The 6052-nt window shown below is 32.1% G+C and overlaps 1 long non-coding RNA gene across 1 annotated transcript; it reads right to left on the bottom strand.

Annotated features, from left to right (window-relative positions):
* Positions 1–554: 554 nt before the first annotated feature.
* Positions 555–3805, bottom strand: LOC148276059 (uncharacterized). Its single transcript, XR_015823874.1, has 2 exons — positions 3328–3805; positions 555–1459 (listed from the first exon to the last, which is right to left on the bottom strand). It is a non-coding gene; the product is annotated as an uncharacterized LOC148276059 (long non-coding RNA).
* Positions 3806–6052: the final 2247 nt, after the last annotated feature.

The following is a 6052-nucleotide window of genomic DNA, read 5'->3' as shown; positions in this document are numbered from 1 at the left end:
CTTTTTTTTAAAGTAGGAACTGTGCAACGTATTTGACAACTTTTTTGGATCCTCTTTCCTCTGCAAATCTGCATTTTCTACAATTAATGCGATCGAAACCAAATATTATTTCCGTTTGACAAATGACCATTTGGCGGTATGTTCACGAATAGCTATAAGTAGCTACGAAACAAATAATGATCAGCTTGCTAAGATTATGCAATATCTTTTAAAAATTGTTTAATTTTTAATATTCTGAATTTGTCCAAATGTCTGTAGACAAAAAAAATGGGTTTCACCGCCCCAGGGAGTATAAGATTAACTCATTGCAACAAAAATGCAGAACATTTTATAAAAGGTAATATGAAGGTCTAGGCATTTACAGGGCTTATGATCTGTCACTGGCTGGTTTGAGTGGCCACTTTTTTGTCTTCAAACATTTGGACAAACTCAATAATAATAGGTACTGTATTTTAGTTAAGATGAATTGTTTTTTTTAGTTTTATGAACTTAATACTAGTCAGTATTTGAAAAATATAATTTTTGTAAAAAAAACAAAATAAAATAAGGCCACAAACCAAACAAATTAGATATATTTAACTGTACAGGTATACAATGTAGGAAATAAACTAGATTGATTATACAAATTTTCACATTCAGATTAATTTCTAATTCTTCTATGCTGACCAACTTGTGACCTGTACCTGAATAATGGTTTATAAATAAGACTACTTTCAGCAACTTCCAGATCGGCGATCTCTCTTCTTTCGTTTATCACGTAAGTTATTTCACCTCTTTTTTCGTTCCTTAATTCAATATCCTCTATTTCTTCATCGGCTGATCTTTTAATTTTGGCTCCAGGAATAACATTTTTGACGGAAAGTTGAGATTCATATTTTATAACAGCAGGCTCTGCTAAGGGTTCTTGTGACAGTTTGGAATTTTTGTCATCAGATCGACGTTTTCTTAAATTATGTCCAGGAAATAGCACATCATCCCCAATTACTAATTCTGACCCAACTTGATATTTAAACATGTTTTCATTAATTTGTCTCCGTTTCCTATGGGAATCGTTTAGATTAGTTTTGAATTCGATAGAACGCTTTCTTAATACTGGTTCAGGGACAAAAGATTGTGTGATTGGGACATCAACGTGCTGTCCGTCTTCTTCAGGCAAGCAGCTTCTCTTAGATCTAGTGGGCACGTTTTTTCCTGATTCTTCTAGAAAAGTTTCATTAAAAATGTGACTACTGTTGAAAACCGTTTTAATTTTCTCATTGCCATTCAAAGAAGACACGTCTCTTTTTGACTGTACGAAAATTTCTTCAGATGACGAAGAGTCATCGTACTGACTTTCTGATCCCTCAAAGGAATCTTCAAAAATAGATGAAAATACTTCTTCATCAGAAAATTGTGGCCGCTGTTCAGATAATTGCACGAGGTAGATTATATTGCAGAGCGATAAAAGTACTATCCATTTCTGTGAAATTTAAATTGAAATATTACAATATATTATACTGGTTGTTATTAGCATTGGTAAATAATTATAAAACGACCATAGAATTAAGAATAGTCCAGAAACCGCATACGCACATCAACAGAAGGCGACTAAACTACTCATAAATGAGTAGGTTTACGTTTTGACCCATTAGTTTATTTGTAGACGTCGCTCAGTACGCAACTCCTGATTTGAATTCAACTATGCCGGGTTGTGTCCTTTTAAAGTGTAGTAATACTGCTAAGATCTTAAAGAAACAGGATGAAATCACATTTCATGTGTAATTAGCAAATGAATGCGTACGTAGCAAATGCATTACTTGAAAAATTGATTTATTTTTCCATCCGTCAGATTGTCGAAGAAACAAAATGAACGTTTTGTTAGTGTTGCCAGGATAGTAATTTTTTTTACCCTACCTTGCTCATCTAATGAAAATTGGATCTCGGATTAAATAACTCTGTGGTGGACATTTGACCGACATTATCTTTAAAACATCAAATATTATTTAACATGATACAAAAATATCTGTTTTATGTCAAATAAAATTTATTTAATATTTTTAAAGATAAGTTTAAAGATCATAATTTAAACACTCTTATTAAATGACCATTTACTTATCTACTATGTTGTGTCAATCAATATTTCCGCGTGCACAAAAAGTTTTTAGAAAAATTTACAGTTTGCTTTTTTTTTTAACCTTACATTTGTGTTATAATTATATTTTTTCCCATCGTGCAACATTACGCGGCGACATCACGAATGCGCGCGGCGCATAATGGGATAATCATTGGACACAGTCCGATGTATTCAAATATGATTCTACGCTCTTTCTGGACTATTCTTAATTCTATGAAAACGACATTAAAATTAAAAACGGCGAGTGATTAAGAATGAGTAAAAATAGATGGGTCAATATTTAATGAAAAACCTGTGTTTAATTTTTATAAGATACAGTTACATATTTGCATAACCGGCTAATTACTATAACATCGAGGTTTTCCGGGTACAGTGATTAGCCACCATCCGAATTATGGTTATTTTGTTGCAAACAATACACCATTTGATAACCCCTGCTTTTTAAAACATTGTTATTTTGCCTTTTATTGGATTTTAATGTTAACAAGTACCTACTGTAGTCAATTTTGTACACATTCATATGGTGCAAACATTTATCAAATTAAAACATTGTTTCATAGTAGATTTATTCCATTCACTATTTCTCTACTGCATAAATGATGGAACATGTCAAATGTTTAGCAAGAGTAAACATTTTCATACCGTTTTATTCACTCGTAAAATACCTCGATTTTATAAAATTTTAACCATAATTCATAAAATTGTGACATCTCCCGGGATCTCCCACACAACCAATTTTATGTTTAAAATATATGTTTTATGCTGTATTTAGGTAATTGAATTATGCCTACGCAGAGAGTAAGAGATTTTTTTCGAGCTCAATTTTTTAAAATAAAATAATTCTTATTTCATAAAATTCAACGATTGTCATTGGTACCTTGGTGCTATACAGGCAACAGGCTGACTTAGGGAATTTTGGCATAGAGTTGTTTACTGGTAGAAGTTACATACAAGAACTTGCATTGGATACTTTGATTGATGTTCAAAATTCATCCCAAATCAACAGATTTAACAAAAAGTCATTTTGTATTATTGAAATGTGTAAAATAAACAATTCTGACCAGCATGAAAATAAAGTGTGTCCTAATTACTTAACAATTCGTATTTTATGACAATTCCTGTAATAACATAGCATGAAACATCAGGCATTTTTCAGAAAGTCGATTGTTCCTCATCTTGGATAACATCAAAGTGAAATATATAAGAATACTTACAAATGCCATAGTGTTATTATTTGTCTTTCGGAAAAGCTTAATGTGAATTGTTGCAAATAATTATGCACTTGCTCTGGAGAATTAAGATGGGAACTGTACCGTAAAATTAAATTATTCATTTATATAGGCGAGGAGGTGCTAAACATAGAGACATCACAGATCAGCTCCAAATGCAGCGTCATTTGTTTACACAACACAGCTCTTTCTTCATCAACTTACTAATCATCGATTATATAACAAACGTGCAAGCTCTTCAGTTAACAACATAGTGAAAATTTATTTAATATTTAAATATTTCTTTATTAATGCACAATAAACTAAACAAAATTAAAACATCGATTTTTTAACAATTAAAATTATTAGTCTTTTAAATTCTATAATAGCAGTACGTTTTGAATTTTATTATTTACCAGCAGAAAACAATTAGGCTGTCGCCGACAGCTACATGATAGAGAATTCGGCCCCTAGTTAATCGGCCTATCGGGCCCCGGTTGATCAGGTTCTCGGACAATCTGTTGCAACATTTACATATTTCCTCAAGATGGAAACCATTTTTGAGGAAATATGTAAGTCTCAGCATTTATGGGGCTTTTGATCCGTTCATTGGCTGGTTGTGGACACCTAGAATTATCGCTTCTTCGGGCCTCACAATTTTATTTTTTGTTTGGGGCAATCGAAATGTAATAAAGAATCTGCCACTCAAAACGATACTACTAAAACCATTCAATATAACAAATGACAATCCATTAGTCCATGGAAATGCATAGCATCGTTATTCTGTTTTAATATGAATTAATTTTCCACCAAGAATTTTCCCAAGGGAGTCAAGTCAGGATGTTTGGTGACGCTTGTTCTCCGGCTATCCCTGTGCAGAAAATCATCATACTGTAAACGTATTAGTTTACGGATAGTAAACAACATTAAGGGCAAAAGAAAAAACAAAATTGAGGTTATCCAATTTATTATTTAAAATCTTTATTACATACTTTGACCAATATAATTTTTCTCATTTTTTTATTTTCATTCTTTTTGTAGATGTATGTGTTCTTTTTTAAAATAATTTATAACCAACTTACCTGAAGATTTATGCATATAACGGGGTGAGGGTACTCTCTCTCTTTCTCACTATTAAAAGTAAATAACCCACAAGAACGAGGTCCATAATGACATATCCACCTTAATGGATAACATGAAGCAAACTTTAAGACCGAAGAAATGTCTGACTATTGAAGATTTAAACAAACAGCTGGCACACTTAAGATAACTCAAATAAGGGCGATAGATTTCCTACCCGCCCGGGGTCAAAGAATGCGTAGAAGGAAAAATAAAAGAAAAGTGTCTGTTAAACACAGGCTAAAAAACAAAATATTTTTTGGACAGGGTATTTGGCGAAAGATTCCATATTGTTCTTGATCTTTTTGAAGCATTTTATATTATTCCGTTGTATTGAAAAGTGTCAAAATTTGTACCAAAAGCAGACACTGACGTAAATTCCAAAAAACAAAATATTGTGATACTCACAACTTACGCATAGCAACTCTGAAAATCCCAAATATTGAGCAGGTTATCTGTTTTCCGGGGGATACATACTGAATTCATGTACAATATGCAATAAGTGATCAAATTAAAAATAGTTATTTTCGCACGAAGAAAAAAAAACACTGTCAAAGTGTAAAAACTCGGAAGAAGTTGTGCCTTTTCATTTAGTTGATTTAATTATTGAAAAATCACACCAGGTTATTCACTCAGCAAACACAAGACAAAATGGGTGTTTGATAAATAACATGCCACGAATTTAGATGCAATCTCATGCCATCTATACTATATTACTTAACTAATCAGCTGAGGAAAGCTTTCATAGGAAAAAAAACTATAAAAGGATTAATGAAAACTATTACAAATCAATTTAAGTGTTAGAAGATTTGAAATGATTACAGATTGGCGCTGCTTTGTGTAGAAACTAAAGAATTTTTTTTTTTTCTGTGAAAATAAATACATAAATAAATAATGTATTAAGTATGTGTACTTCCTGACATTTCTCTAAATTAAAACACATGTGCATAGAGAATAGAAATATGACTGACTTATTCTATCTACGTTGGTTGTGGTGGCTAAGAAAATTACCTACAAAATGATATGCACAGGAAATTTATGTTTTAATTTCATGCATGTATATGACGTTTAAGAAAATTTAATACTGATCTGTTTTCAAGGTAAAACAAATGATACTTTCCATTCACCAAATTAATGGCAAAAAGATTATCCTACACAAAATTTACCAGTACTCTGTAGAAGATAGAAGAATTATATATTGTGGAATGATTACTACAGCTAGGTAACTTTGAAATCAGCACTTTGGAGTTACCCACCATAAACACACATTTGTATCTTCCTCCGTGAATGCTAGAAAAAGGCAAGTCACTATTCATTTCATATTATGATGATTTGAATGCATGACTTGTCTACTTGTAGCATTCGTGGAGGATAAAAAAATGTGTTTCAAGTGGTTAACTCACAAATGCTGATTTTGAAGTTAGCTAGTCCTAGTAATTACCCCGTGACATTACGTGTTGTGCTTGTATCTGACAAATAACGAGGATGTTGAACATGTGATACATACGCATGATGGCTACAGGGCATATGCATGGAAATGATCACTAGCCCATGTTTTCATACGTACAATTAATCTCTCGTAAACATGCGTCCATCATTTTACTTTTGCCTT

The sequence above is a fragment of the Micrasema longulum genome, unplaced genomic scaffold, assembly GCF_059751315.1.
Source record: "Micrasema longulum isolate JH-2025_06_02 unplaced genomic scaffold, ASM5975131v1 h1tg001292l, whole genome shotgun sequence".
NCBI lineage: Eukaryota > Metazoa > Arthropoda > Insecta > Trichoptera > Brachycentridae > Micrasema > Micrasema longulum.
This window is presented reverse-complemented; position numbering and strand designations above follow the sequence as displayed.